Genomic DNA, 15,249 nt, shown 5'->3' with positions numbered 1-15,249 from the left:
TTGCCGGACACGGAAAAAGACAAAAAAAAAAAAAAAAACCAACAAGTATCAAAGACAAACAATAAAAAGGAAAGAAAGGGAAAAAAGATATTTAAAACATCCAAATGAAAATAGATAAAATGCCAGGAGTGAGACAATACCTTTCAGTACCAACCCTAAATGTAAATGCATTAAACTTCCCACTCAAAAGACATGGACTGATGGATTGGATTAAAAGCTAGACCTAGCTGTATGCTGTCTGCAGGAGACTCGCCTCGCCTGTAAAGACACACATGCTACTAAAGGAATGGAAAATATATACCATATGAATGGAAACCAAAAATGAAGAAGAGTAACTATTCTTATATTGGATAAAATAGACTTTAAACCAAAAACCATAAAAAGAGACAAGCCCACCATATAATGATAAAGTGTTCTATTTAACAAGATGAAATAATGATTATAAATATAAGTGTACCCAACACTGGAATCCCCAGCAAATACTATTAGGCCTAAAGAAAGAGACAGACTACAATACAATAATAGCAGGGGACTGGAACATCCTCTCTCAGCACTGGACAGATCATTTAGGCAACAAATCAAAAGAGAAACACAGGATTTAAACTACATTTTAGACCAATAAGACCTGGCAAATATATACAGAACATTTCATCCAACAACTGCAGATTATACACTCTTCTCATCATCATGTGGAACATTCTCTATGATAGACCACATGTTAGGTCACAAATCAAGTCTCAATAAATTTTTAAGAATTGAAATAATTTCAAATATATTTTCAGACAATGGATTAAAACTAGAAATCAATAACAAGTAAAACTCTGGAAACTATACAAATACATGGAAATTAAACAACATGCTCCTAAACAACATATGGATCCAAGAAGAGATTAAACAGTAAATCAAAAAATTTCCTGAAACTAATGAAAATAAAGACAAATCATACCAAAATCTGTGGGATACTGCAAAAACAGTAATAAGAGGAAAGTTTATTGCAATAAACACTTGCATCGAAAGAATAGAAAAATTTCAAATAAACAACCTAATGCTGCACCTCTAAGAACTAGAAAAACAAGAACAATCTAAACCCCAAATTAGTAGACAGAAAGAAATAATTAAGATAACAGCAGAACTAAATGAAATAGAGACTCAAAAAACAATACAAAAGATCAATGAAACAAAAAGTTGTTTTTTTTGAGAAGATTAATGAAATAGACAATCCATTAGCTAGGCTAACTAAAAAAAAGAAGAGAGGAGAGCAACATAACAAAAGTCAGAAATGAAAATGAAGGCATAACAGCCAATACCACAGAATTACAAAGAATCATTAGATACTATTATAAACAATATGCCAACAAATTTGAAAACCTGGAGGAAATGGATAAAATTTTTGGATACATACAAACTACCAAGACTGAACCAAGAAGAAACAGAAAATCTGAACAGACCAATAACAAGCAGTGAGATTGAAGCAGTAATCAGCAGTCTCCCAACAAAGAAAAGCCCAAGACCAGATAGCTTTATTGCTGAACTTTACCAAATCTTTAAAGAGGAATTAATACCAATTCTCTTCAAACTATGCCGAAAATTGAAACAGAGACCATTCTCCCAAACTCATTCTGTGAGGCCAGCATCACCCTATTACCAAAATCAGACAAAGACACAACAAAAAAAAGAAAACTACAGGCCAATATCTCTGGTGAACGTAGACACAAAAATCCTCAACAAAATGTTAGTAATCAGAATACAGTAACACATCAAAAAAATTACACACAATGTCAAGTGGGATTCATCCCAGGGATGCAAAAATGGTTCAACACACAAAAATCAATAAATGTGATACATGACATCAACAAAATCAAGGATAAAAACCATATGATTATCTCAATAGATGCAGAAAAAGCATTTGACAAAATTAAACATCCTTCATGATGAAGACTCTCAAGAAATTAGGTATTGAAGGAAAGTATCACAACACAGTAAAAGCCAACTAAACCTACGACCAATATTATCCTGAATGAAAACAAGAATAAGACAAGGATGCCCATTCTCACTACTCCTTGTTAACATTGTATTGGAAGTACTCACCAGAGTAATCAGTCAAGAGAAAGAAATAAAGGGCATCCCAATTAGAAAAGATGAAGTCAAATTATCCTTGTTTGCAGATAACATGATCCTATATATATAGTACAGCCTAAGGACTCTGCAAAAGAACTCTTAGAGCTGATAAATGATTTCAGTCAAGTTGCAGAATACAAAATCACACAAAAATCAGTAGCATTTTTATACTCCAATAATGAACTAGCAGAAAAAGATATCAAGAATGCAAGTCCATTTACAATAGTCACCTCCAAAATAAAATACCTAGGAATAAATTTAATGAAGGAGGTGAAAGATCTCTATAATGAGAACTACAAATCACCACTGAAAGAAATTAAAGAAGACACAAAAAGATGAAAAGACATTCTATGTTCTTGGACTGGAAGAATTAACATTGTGAAAATGTCTGTACTACCCAAAGTGATCTACATCCAATGCAATTGTCATCAAAATACCAATGACACTCTTCACAGAAATAGAAAAGAACAATCCTAACATTCATATGGAACAACAAAAGACCTCAAAGCAATCTTGAGCAAATAAATAAATAAATAAATAAATAAATAAATAAATAAATAAATAAATAAATAAAGCTGGAGTCATTACACTACCTGACTTCAAATCATAATACAAAGCTATAGTAACCAAAACAGCATGGCACTAGCATGTTATTTGGGTGTTATTTCAGAGGGACTATGAAAGTCTCTTGCCTCAAAATCTTTACATACCTGTTCTGGTTTGGGAGAGGGATTGGACATCTGAAGAGAAACGTGTAAATTTGGGCACCGAGTCAGGTAGGGTGGTGAGTTCTTTCACTGTGTTGTACTTGGCAGGTCTGTCAATCATCCCTATGCAGGCTGCTTCAGGGAAGAGAATTCAGACTAGATGGGAGGGCTTTATATCTTAGTCTTGGCTGGTGAGGGGCCCAGCTTTCAAGGGATTATGTCCTCCTGATGGGAATTCAAAATCCCAGGTCTCATTTTAGGTTCAGAAAACAAAACCACGTTCTTTGGGAAATGGCTATCATGATTTTTTTTCCCTATATTTTTCCTCTTTATGGCCCCTTAGTGTTTTGGTCTGTGGTTTTGAAAGTGTCGTGCTCTTTTGGATTTTAAGGGGAACTGAAGGAGGAAGACTTTGCACAGTCATGAGCTAGAATTTATAGATGGAATACTTATTTCCTGGAGCCAGGCATGGCAGGGGCAATGCTGAAGTGAAAGTTACCTGGAAGAGAAAACAAACCTGTAGCCAGGGAAGAAAGTTGGGCCTGCCTTCTGCATGGCTTCCCTCTACTTGGGTCAGCTCTTTCCAATGGCTCATCTCTGTTAAAATCTTTCAGGTCCCTAGCTAATATGATAGTGAGGCATTATTGGGTCAAAATCTAGGAAAAAGACAAGAACCTAGAGAAGTGAGCCCAACACTCAATGCTGCTTTTTCCTTGAAGGCATTCAATGCTCTGGAAGAAACAGCTGCAAAACTGAGCAGTAGTTCTGGTAGTCTTGTGAAACAAAGGGGGCAGAAGACAAAACATGGGCTGACCCAAGGTAGGGAGTCAATAAATACCCCTTGGCTTTAAGTTGGGACCCCAGAAAGCTTTGCACTCAGGAAAATGGTAAAGTGGAAATAAATCAGTACTCTTGCTGATTTGCAGCCCAGCTTTGGATCACCTAGGTAATTCAGAACAACCTCCCTCATTGAACTTGGATTAAGGCGCTACTGGACTGTTAGATTAAGATACTTGGAAGAACAAGCAAAAACTTTCTCTGAAGAAGATAAAATCATTCTAGGCCTCAAATAATTCCTAAGAATAATTTCTCAAGTACAATGACCAGAACACACTCAAATATAATCTAGGACCAGGAAATGAGATACCATTAAAGAAAACCAGTAAAAAAGACAGATCACAGAAACAGAACCTCATAAGATTAAGATATTGGAATCAAAGATTATAAAAAATATGGATATTATATTTGAAGAAATGAAAGACAAGATAAAAAAATTTGCAAGGAGCACTGAATATAAAAAATGACTGCATATTTGAAAAGAAACCAAATAGAAATTCTGAAACTAAAAAAAAATTACTAATAACCCCAAATGAGAACACAACATATATATATATATATAAAGGTAGATTTGACACAAGTGAAGGGGAAATTGGAAAATAGATCAGAAGAAAATATCCAGAGGGTAGTGAAAATAAAATAATAGAAAATATTTTACTATGAAGGTTTTACAACTATAGTACTTTTTAATAGAATTATTTGTTGTTTTGAAAATAAAAAGATTATATACGTGAAAGTATTTGATACATGCCCTGGAATATCAGGAGTATTCAAGAAGTATTTCTTGAATTTAAAGTTTCTAAAAAATTAATTTGGTTCTTTTATAAATTATCTGGGTCATTATATATAATTTATATTTCTCTGTCAACATATTAAGATTCTCTTTTAATTTTTTAATTTTAATTTTTCAAACATGTTAATAATAATAGTTTTCTATTTTGTGTCTTATGATTCTAATTTCTGAAATATTTTGGATTTACTGCTGCTAGCTCATTCTTATGCAGTCTTGTTTTCTTGTGTGTTTTATATTTTTCACTATGAGATATTCTCAGGGAGAAATTTATTTCTGGGACATCTTTCAGGGCAGGATTGAGGTTGAATTCTCCCAGAGAGGATTTGCATTTGCTTGGGGACAGGACTAACCCCAAACCACTTCACATTACATTTTTTATAGGAGGGTTTCCAGACAATACAGGTACCATGCTGAGTGAACAGTAAGTCAGCTTATGGTACAAATTTCCAAATATTTTTTTTTTCTTTTCTTTCCTTTTTTTTTCTTCGCCTAGTGCTATAGTCAAGATAGGCATGTTTTCTGTTGTTCACTTTTGTGCTTTTTTTAAGAAAATTAACTTTTTACTTTAGAACAACTTTCGATTTACAGAAAAATTGTGAACATAGTATAGAGAGTTCCTGTATACCCCACATCCAGTAGCCCTATTATTAACATCTTATGTTAGCATTGTCTATTTGTTACAATTAATACACCAATACTGATATTATTAACTAAAGTCCATAGTTTATTCAGATTTCCTTAGTTTTTACCTAATGTCCTTTCTATTGTAGGTGCCTATCCAGGACACCACACTACATTTAGTTATCGTGTCACCCTAGGCACCCCTTGGCTGTGACAGTTTCCAAGAATTTCCTTGTTTTTGACAATCTTGATGGTTTTGAAGAGTCTGGTTAGGTATTTTGTAGAATGTCTCCTAACTGGAATTTGTGTGGTGTTTTTCTCATGATTAGCCTGGGAGAAAGATCACAGAAGTAAGCTGCCATTTTTATCACCTTTTATCAAAGGCATATACTATTGACATGATTTATGACTATTGATGTTGACTTTGATCACTTGGTTGAGATAGTGTTTGTCAGGTTTCTCCACTGTAAAGTCAGTCTTTTCTCTTTTTTCCATACTGTACTCTTTAGATGGGAGTCATGTGCAGCCCACACTTAAGGCTCTATGCTCCACCTCCTGAAGAGTAGAGGCTACATCAATTATTTGGAGTTCTTCTGTGTGGAAGATGTGTCTTATCTCTCGCATTTATTTATATCAGTATGGACTGAAGGATATTCATTGTATATACTTTGAATTATAATCCAAAGGTACTTTATTTCATTTCTCAAATTATTTAGAGCTCTTTCAGTCGGCTTCTATATCCGTTTGACATACTCTCATCATTGTGGGGTTTTTGCCCCTTAGTGTTTTGGTCTGTGGTTTTGAAAGTGTCGTGCTCTTTTGGATTTTAAGGGGAACTGAAGGAGGAAGACTTTGCACAGTCATGAGCTAGAATTTATAGATGGAATACTTATTTCCTGGAGCCAGGCATGGCAGGGGCAATGCTGAAGTGAAAGTTACCTGGAAGAGAAAACAAACCTGTAGCCAGGGAAGAAAGTTGGGCCTGCCTTCTGCATGTATCTCTGAATGCCATTTTCTGGTTACCCTATAAGCAAGGGTTAACATGCAGTTGGCTGAATAAAACTCAACTAGAGATATATGGACAAGTACTTCAAACAAATATTAATGAATAAACATTCTGCCATTACCATGAGAGACTGCAGCACCTGTTTGAAAGAGATACCAGTGTTTTATCAATTTTAGTGTCACCCTTCAATGATCATGTGGAACAACATGCAGGTTGAAGAAAAATGACTCCCGGTACTCTCATTAGTTAGGTTTGTATTGCAAGACTACTCATCATGTTGCCACCATTATGCCTTTTTTTGTTCTTGGTATAAAGCATGTTAACACCATTGCTGCTGCTGCTGAACATGAGTTGTTATACCTATAATAAAACGTTATTCTAGGACACATCTGAGTCCATCATTGAAGGAACATGAGTTTGTCACATTCAATAGAAAAACAACAACGATAACAATTTTCTCTTTCCTTTCCCTGGACTAAGATTATGGAAACTCTTAAACATGTTTCAGAAAAGGAAGCAGAGAAATGCTTACACATGAATTCTAGTTCATAGTGCAGTGCCCTCAACGTACAGTGCTATTTACTCCCCACATTTGCATTCCACAGTGCTGTGATTCTACATAAGCCTTGTTAGAAAGCAACTTTTGACAATTTAGGGGAGTTATCTTCTCTAAAAAATAAATTTACATCATTCTGATAGAGCATTTTGGAATATCATTTGAAAAGTGTACTCACCTTTGGTCTGTGATGACCTCAATATGCAAAAACCCAAATTATCTCTGAAAGTTTGTAAATTGCTTTGTAAAGAAGGCATCAATCTCATTATCATGGTATTGTGTTAAAATTCATTGTGCAATCCTATTTCTGAACTGACTGAGAGAATTTTCTCAGCCAGATATAAATCCTTAGATGGTAGAGACTGATCATTGTGTGAAGAAACCACATTTTCTTTTTTTCCTCTTTTCATTGTTAACTTTTTAATTGCATTTTCTCATTTTAACTGGGTATAAGCCACTTGCCCATTGATGGTTAAATTAAGTTTGTAAATCATGAAGAAAATAAAAATGTTCATTCTTCTGTATTTAATCCTTTTTTTCCCTTTCTAGTAGGTATTAAAAAAAGAATCCATAGCAGTTAGCAGCTGCCCCCCCAGGCAGTAAAAACATATAATTTCAATGTTTGTTATTTAAAACTGTGGAATTTTTTTCTTTTCTTGACCTCTCTTTTTTCTTTGAATACACAATATGAGAAAACAACTATACCAATGATTTATTTTAAAGAAAGTCAGCTGAGCATTGTAGAAAGAATATGAACTTTGAATTCAGACAGACAAGAGTTTCAGTCCCGACTCTACCATTTAATAGCTAAATGACTGCGGCTAATTGGACCTCATCAGATATTAGTTTCCTCATTTCTATAGTGTGAAATAACAATGCTTACTTACAGGGCTGTAGTAAAGGTTATATTAGGTCACTATGCTTATAATGCAGTTGTCATGTAGTAGGTGCCCAAGAATCATTGCAATTATCATTATTATTGTTGTTACTAGTATTATTATTTATCATATAACTAGTCTGCTATTTTTAAAATATTCAGAGAGGAAAAGTATATGGCTGCTTTTAGAAACAAATTAGCCTGAACAAGTTGTAAAGATAAAGAGCTTAGTCAGGGAACACTTGAATGATAATTTAGTAGTGATAAAGGGGAAGGGAATAGATAATTAAATTAATTGGTTGTTCAAGTATTTTTTTCCCAATTAAAAGTCAATACCATGAGGTTAAATGAAGACTTTCTTCATGTCTATATTTCATTTATTCACTCATTTATACATTCAAAAACTGCATATTTAGGTAATATGAACTATATGCAAAGGATTGTGGAACAGGAAAGATCAAGTGATAGGAACATGCAAAGAGAATTTCATCTGAAATAAGCAAGGTGCATTTTTCTAGCCATAAACATGCAAAAAGATGCTCAGCCTCACCAATAGTTAAAGAATATAAATTTGTAAAATTATGAGATATTTTTTCTTGTACGACATTTTGAGAAACATTTGGAAGACTAATAACATTTAGAATTAGCAAAGGCATAGGGACACTCTCACCCACTGTTCAGAAGTGTGTAAATTGTTGCAACTATTTTGGGCATTATTTGGGTATTTGATGATATTTATCTAACTTTAAAAAGGGTACAGTCGGAAGTTTTAATTTTAAGATTTTATCCTACAGAAATAATATTATGAGAGCATCTAAAGATTTACATATAAAGAGGTTTGTTGCAGTGTTGCTTACAATCACATAAAAGGGAGAGAGGAGAACAACAGAATAGGATAAACCTATATTAGTTATATATAGCTGTGTAACAAATTATACCAATGATTAGCAGTTCAAAACAATAAACATTTATTATCTCACAGTTTTTATAATCCAGGAATTTAGGAGGGGCTTAGCTGGGTGGTTCTGGCTCAGGGTCTCTCCCTGAAATTGCTACAGTTGAATGAAAGCCATTTAGTATTTTTAATTTTTATTTCTTAACATTAACATAAAGATATATTTTGAAGCTTTATAGCACTAGGATTAATAGAATTTTATTACTGAGTTTTCAAAGTAGTGCATATCTCCTCACTGGCAATATTGGCATAACACTTCATAAGAAAATCATGTCCATGCAGGTCAACATATAGCTAATTCACATTTGGGGATGAGGCTACCATGACAACATGACAACTCAATGAAGGTTGAATAACTTCAGAAAAGGAATTATTAAAAAGGTGAGAAAAGAAATGCCATGTTATTGAAAAGCAGAATACCAGAATTATCTGGACAATGTTGAACAGTCTTCTGCAAGGACTTATTGTCACTCTTTTATGTTTTTTTTTCTTTTTTTAAAAAATTTCTACTACTGCAGCAGTTGGATTATTCTGTGATGAAAATGAGTTTCTGTACAAGTTTCAGGAAGCATATTTATATCCATCAAGCATAGGATCTGTTAAAGTCTCCCAACATTTTTCTTTTTTTAAATAATTTTGATGTTTTAAAAAAATTATTTTATTTTTTTATTTTAATTTATCAATATACAATGTAGTTGATTTTTGTGTCCCTTTACCGGTCTCCCAACATTTTTCTTTTTTTAAATAATTTTGATGTTTTAAAAAAATTATTTTATTTTATTTTATTTATTATTATTTTTTTTGTCTTTTTCCGTGTCCGGCAACGGATTGCAACCCTCAGTGTTGCCCCCGTACCGGACCGGGGACCGGCAATGGGATTGCAACCCTCGGTGTTGCTCCCGCGCCTCGTTGTCTTAACAAGTTCAAGGAACTGTTGTGATTGTTGTGTCTTCTTGTCCCCCTGACCCCCCATTTATTTTTTTGTATATTTATTTATTTATAGCTCCCACAAGTAAGTGAGAACATGTGGTACTTCTCTTTCTGTGACTGGCTTATTTCACTTAATATAATTTTCCCTAAGTCCATCCATGTTGCTGCAAATGGTAGTATTTCATTCTTTTTTATAGCAGAGTAGTATTCCATTGTGTAGATGTACCACAGTTCCCTTATCCACTCATCTGATGATGGACATTTGGGCTGGTTCCAACTCTTGGCTATTGTAAATAGTGCTGCAATAAACATGGGAATACAGGTATCCCTTCGACATGATGATTTCCCTTCCTTTGGGTATATACCCAGCAGTGGAATAGCTGGGTTTCCTGACATTTTTCAATGGCACTTTTATATTCCCTGGAATTTTATTGTATCTGCCTGAGCTTTATGTTAATAACATGGCTAGTGTGCAAGGGCAAAAGTTTCTAGAGCTGGGTTTCCTGACATTTTTCAATGGCACTTTTATATTCCCTGGAATTTGATTGTATCTGCCTGAGCTTTATGTTAATAACATGGCTAGTGTGCAAGGGCAAAAGTTTCTAGCATGAATTTTCTGGCCTACAATGTCTCAGAAGAGATTGTAACTCAGGTATTGGAGAGGAAGACCTAAGCAGTGCATGATAAATTAATGTGGAGCAACGTGGGGTAATGGTACATTGTTAGAAAAGCACCAGAAGACCTGGAGCCCCAAATTCTGCCAAACCAATGGTATGATACTGGACAAATCATTTAATCTCTGAATCTCATTTCTCTTATCTGTAAAATGAGATGGTTGGGTTCAATGACCTCTATGATCTTTCCTCACACTAAAACACCTTAATATTAATATGACATGTTTTATATCTTTTATGATTTCAATGGTTGAGTGTTTAAACATAGAAAGTATGTGAGCAGGGTAGCCTGCATTCTCTTAGGGAAACCGAAAAACATGACCAGTATTAACAGTAGTGTCAAGATAGATACAGAGCACATAGGAATCCATTTGGGTAGTTTAAGGATGGTACAATTATGTCTAGTCAGAGAAAGGTATTAAGAAGCTGAGTACCATTTAGAAAATATCTCTGTACAGACTGTGTGAGGAATAAAGCTTCAAGAAAAATAAAACCACAAAATCCTTAAAGGAGTGAAGTGATTCACATAAATTATTTGTTTGTTTATGGATAATGTTTATGGACAATATTCCTAACTATACTTATGAATAGTATACTTTTTTGGTAAGAAGACTTGAATTGCTTGGGTAGGATATGAGATGGCAATTCAGATCTCAGCCTTAGCCCTAACTCACATATCTGAACAAATTAATTATTTTTGTTTATTTCAGGTTCATCATCAGTTAAATTTTCAGGGTTTAGTATTTATTTTTTAGTACTGTATATGGGAACATATCTCAGCAGAGTGAGTATAGATAAAGGCTCTTGAGTCAGAAAAAACTGGATTTGAATCCCAGTCCCATCATTACTTCCTGTGTGTCCTTGGGAAAATTAAGTCATCTCTCTGAACTCAGTTTCTTTATCTCTAGGGAAAGAGCATACCTGTGGTAGAAATTTTCCATTTTTGCCTGCCTGGCATTTTTTCACCTTTTCTGGAACCCCTCTTTCCTGTGGATACACTCATTCTGTGTGGTTAGTTCAGGAAGACTGAACCCACCTTGTACTATTCACATGGCTAGGTATGATCTGGGCCTAGCCAACCACAGTACCCTTCCCTCTCATCAGTCTCAGTTCGAGGATAAGCAGATGGTGCAAGGCAGCCAATCAGAAAATTCCCTTGGATTTTTCTCCCAGAACCTTGGGGAAGATGCTTCCTTCCTTTTGGTTCGCTAAGCTAGTGGAATGTAAGTTTGAGTTTCCTGATGTCCACTATCATTGCTATGTGAAGGGAGACTTTTGGAGAGATAGAGATACAGGTAAGAATAAGGACAGGATATAGCTAGAGATTGAGATAGCAGTGAGGGTAGAGATTGAGATGGGGAGAGGAATAGAGCTAGAGATAAGAATAGGGATAGTATCTTAATAGCATTGTTTGAGATTCACCTGAACCACTACCCTCAGATCTTTTAACTACATGCACCAGCAAGTTCCTTTTGCTTAAGATAAGTTGACATCGGTTCCTGTCACTTACAACTGGAAGAGTCCTGATACAGTGTTTACCTCATAGGATTATGGCAAAAATAAAATAAAATAAAGCACATGAAGCACTAAGCAGAGTGTTTGGCAGTGCCAGCTTGCCACTGTAAGATGCCAAATACAGATCAGCCATTATTAAAACTAATTAAGTATAAAATGTACTTATCTATATTTTTATGCCATTTGTTTTACACTAACAATGTCCTGTAGCTAAAACACTTAAAAAGTATACTGTAAGATTCTAGTATGATTTTTTAAAAAATCACTGAGGCCCTCCAACGAGTTGAAACTAGGTTATTTAAAGGAGTAGGTCACTTCCTAATAGAATGGGTCCCTAGCAGAATCATTCACTAATTCATTCAGTGTTTTCATTCAGCATACATAACTGAGTGACTAAAATGTGTTTGTTACAAGATATACAAGGAAGAAATATTGTTTTCTAAAAAATTATAGTTTGACACAGACAGACATACAAAAGATGTCACTGCAATTAGTTAACTGCTATGATGAGAGCATGTATCCAGTGTAGGGGCACATAAAAGAAAGGACACATGAGTCTGTTCTATCTGGGGATATCATGGAAGATTTCAAAGAGGGGTAAGTATTGGAGCTGAAACTTGAGTTTCTCAGGTTGTTGAGCACAGGAAGGACATTCTAGACAGAGAGCAAACACAGATCTGAAGGGTGAGGAAGACTGGTAATATTGCCAAAACATGGAGTTTGAACTTTGGGAGTAGCTAGACAGGGAGGCAGTCATCAGATCTTGGCAGGCCTCATGCGGTCAGTCGAGGATGTTAGACAGGCATGAAAGGGCTTTCAGGGGCACAATGGATAACGTGAATGGCAGGGCTCAGAGCAGGTGACAGACAGCATCAAGGGCAGGTGCAGAAGAAATGGCCAGGGCACTTCTATCAATTAGAATTTGGGCTGCATCTGCATACAACAATAGCAGGAAAAACAGTACCATGAACAAGATAAAGGTTTATTTCTCTCCTACATAAAATAATCTGAGGATAGGCAGCCTGGGACTGGTGAGGTCCTCCAATTGTCACAGAATAAGTCTTCCAGCTCATTTTGTGGCCCTCACTTGATACTTGCACAAGAAGGCTGCTGGAGCCCAAGCCATTGACTTGGTGTCTCAGGCAGCAAGACTGACGGAAGGCATCAAAGGATAGTGTATGCACTCCACACAATTTCATTTATGTCTTACTGTCTAAAATGAGGTGATTTGACCACACCTAGCTGCAAGGACGACTGGAAAATGTAGTGTTTGGGTGAGCAACAATGTATGTAGCTAAAATGCATTGTGTTGTTACCATAGAGGAGATAAGAGGGATATAGTAGTCCCCCCTTATCTGTAGGGGATACATTCCAAGACCCCCGGTGGATGTCTGAAAATGCAGATATTACTGAATTCCATATATAGTATTTTTTTCTATACATACATACCTATAATAAAGTTTAATTTATCAATTAGGCACAATAATAGATTAACAATAACTAATAATAATAACTAATAATAATCACAACTATATAAGTAATAGTAATAACTGTTTTTTTCTATACATACATACCTATAATAAAGTTTAATTTATCAATTAGGCACAATAATAGATTAACAACAATAACTAATAATAATAACTAATAATAATCACAACTATATAAGTAATAGTAATAACTGTATAATAACTGGAGGATGACTATATAATAAGTGGAGGGATTAGGCAGCATGGCAGGGATGAGGCTGAGAGCAAAGCTGTCATTGCTTAATGGGAGGACACAAGGACAAATTGACTTTTGCAGGCAACAATGATCACAAAGACAAGACCATATGTGGGCATTCACTAGTGCATTTGCTTTTTTCCCTAAAGATCTGTACACACATGCACACGTGCACACACACATACACATACTCAAGTACACACACAACACAATAGGTTAAAAATATACTGCAGCTCTGAACAGTTCAGTAACAGAGATTAACAATAAACATGAAGCAGCCCTTCTGATTCTAAAATTCAGACGATTCTGCTTTCTCTGTAATGATAAAATATTCCCATAAATATTTTTAAACATAAACTCCTATACTGTGCTCCTTACAAATGTTTTCAAGCTCTGGGGAACTCTGAATATTTTATAATGTCAAATGATTTTAGAGGATTTGGGAATTTTTTAAGAGCTAAGATTTAAATATTTGAGAACATAGTCAAACTAAGTTTAGCCATTAAATTACTGTTTTGGACACTGTGTGTACCTGTCAGTCCGAGACTGGCTTTCAGATTCTCAAGAGAGCCAGCCGGTCATTAAAATAAATATTCCAGAGGGTTTTAGCATCAGCGAAGAACAAACTTATGAAATATGTGACACTGTTAGATTTTCATCTGTTCCAGGAGCCATTGACGATACATGTGGGGTTATCCAGGCACTATTTCAAAATTATGTAAGTTGTAGGGACCGTTAATCATCTGCAGACTCACTACGGGAGGAAGACGTGGTACCAGGTGCAGTATAGCAGATGCTGTCACCAATTTACCAGGATCATGTCACAATTCATTCACATTGTGGCAGTCTGGTGTTCAAAATCTGCTCAGAACTAGACAAACATATGCTGGATGGTTGCTAGGTGAACATGTTTCTCAGGGTAATATATTATACTTAGCAGGTTGCTGGATAGATTAATTTATTCCTGATCTGCAAGAATCATTTGGAATTGTCCCTGGACATCCATGTCAAAAACCTTAAAGTTCTAGAGAATAGACTAGCATGGAACTCACAGGCTTGCCAGGACCATAACAGAATACTTCACATTTGATGCTAATATATTGTAAAGTATGTGCTAATGAATTACAAATGGTGTCACATAGTCTTTGCGTGCTGTCATATTAATTCAAGATTCCAGAATTTTAATATGTATTTTCAATATGATTCAAGTGTATAAATATTAAGGAGGCATTAACCTTTACCAAAATGATTTTTTCTTGTGTTAAAAAGATAAAAATTTAAAATAACAGGGCACACAATTTGACTTTGCCGTAAAGTAGGTTATAAGAAGAACAGTATCTGCCTCCAAATTATTCATGTAAAAACTGTGAAACCTTTCATTTACACTTCTTTAGGAATGGCAGGAGCAGGAGTGGGAGTTGGGGGGAGAAAGAGGAATCTAGCAAGCAGTGAGAAAAGAGTAAATTGAAGGATGTCAGTTCTTTGATTAACATGCTGCTCGTCATGCTTTAGCACAGAGAATAACAAAACACTGCAGGCACTAAATAAAATGAGCCTTAGAGAGTTTTCTCATCCCAGACAAACTACAGAGTGTGTGTCAATTTGGAGTCACTGATGCAAATATTTTGTTCAAATACTTTATTTGTTTTCTTCTCGCATCGCATCAAAAAGAATGTTTTCAAGGTCAAATGAATATTTTGGTAGGTCAGAATGTGGGATTCCATAACTGGCCTCCTTGAGGCTGATCAACAACCTTGCTGAAGCAAATTGGGGCTTCAGTTCAAGTCCTCAGATCAGTGATTCACATAGCTATCAATTCCCTTTGGGGGGAAAAAAAGGAGAGGGGAGTTTCTCTCTTTAGCCAGATTTGCAACAAATTTTCGGCCCTACAGGAGTTCCGACCTCAAGAAAATGAAACACCAAAATGACTCATTTTCG

The sequence above is a fragment of the Galeopterus variegatus genome, unplaced genomic scaffold, assembly GCF_000696425.1.
Source record: "Galeopterus variegatus unplaced genomic scaffold, G_variegatus-3.0.2 Scaffold4205, whole genome shotgun sequence".
NCBI classification, from domain to species: Eukaryota; Metazoa; Chordata; class Mammalia; order Dermoptera; family Cynocephalidae; genus Galeopterus; species Galeopterus variegatus.
The sequence above is the reverse complement of the archived record's forward strand: the minus strand, read 5'-3'. Positions refer to the sequence as shown.